Source organism: Bos grunniens, chromosome 2 (assembly GCF_055505025.1).
Source record: "Bos grunniens cultivar Pamir isolate PY7600 chromosome 2, Bosgru_T2T1.0, whole genome shotgun sequence".
NCBI classification, from domain to species: Eukaryota; Metazoa; Chordata; class Mammalia; order Artiodactyla; family Bovidae; genus Bos; species Bos grunniens.
The window spans coordinates 14,924,019-14,925,139 of record NC_141166.1 but is presented as its reverse complement, the minus strand read 5'-3'; positions in this window follow the sequence as shown (position 1 = coordinate 14,925,139).

Sequence of the window (1,121 nt, the reverse complement as noted above, 5' to 3'; positions counted from 1 at the left end):
GCTTCACCCCTCCCAAGACAGGAAGGATAGATGGGGGCAGCACTCAGGGGAGCAGAGGGGCTGATGAATTCCACAAACGTTTTCTCAGCTGTGTGTCAGGCAATGAGCTAGAATATTACAGCTGCCATTTGCACAGTCCCCGCCATGCATGATCCCATCTAATCTTCACATCAACCCGGTGAGGCGGCTGTTCACCACCCCATTGCACAGATAAGGACCCTGGACTCACGTGGTTCAGTGACTTGTCCAGGGTCACACAGCAGAGGCCGAGCTGGGATTCAAACCTGCCCAGTTCTCCAGGTCTATCCTCCTCTGCCAGACAGAGGTGCCCAGGCTGGCTGGAGGCAGGTGGGCTCACAGCCAGGCAAGTCCTCTACAGTGTGACAGAGCTGCTGGGGCACAGAAGGACAGATTGATTCAACCAGGACGTCAGGACAGTCTCCAAGAGCAGGGATGTAGAGACTTAAAGAGAAGGAAGCCCTGTGGTGGGGGTGGGGGGCAGGGCTGGTGGACTCAAGGCAGAAGAAAAAACAGGGACAGAAGTATGGGGGTTGGGCCTTCCTGGAGTCACAAGCCAGTGAAGGGTGACCTCTTAGGCATCGAGCTGTCACCTTGACCTTCCTCTGTGTCCAGACAGGACCTTCCTAACCCGTCAGATTCACCCTCCTCTCTGACACTCAGAGACTCACACCCCTTCCCTCCTGGGAGGGGATTCCTGAGCTGGAACTTCCATCTTCCCTGTTGCAGCCAAAGGCTTTTTTCCAAAGGAACTAGAGATGCACATTAGGCATAGAGGGTGTGGAAGGGAAGCTGGGGGCAGGTCAGGGACCTGCTTCACCTGTCCAGGGCAGGAAAGAGGACCGAGGCTGGTGCTTACGTAGCACTCTGTCCCTGCGCAGCATCTGCACAGTAAGTGATCATTCAGCGCATCCATGAGGTTCCAAGGCTCTGAACCAGCCCCACCCATCTAGAGCTGCCCGAGGTGCCTGCCTGCCATAGAGAATGGATGAGGAGACATGTGTGTCTGTGTGTGTGTGTGTGTGTGTGGTGGGGCAGGGGGAAGAGAGAGAGAGTTTGAGTGTCTGTATTTAGAAGTAAGGGTTGTGACTACATGTTTGGGG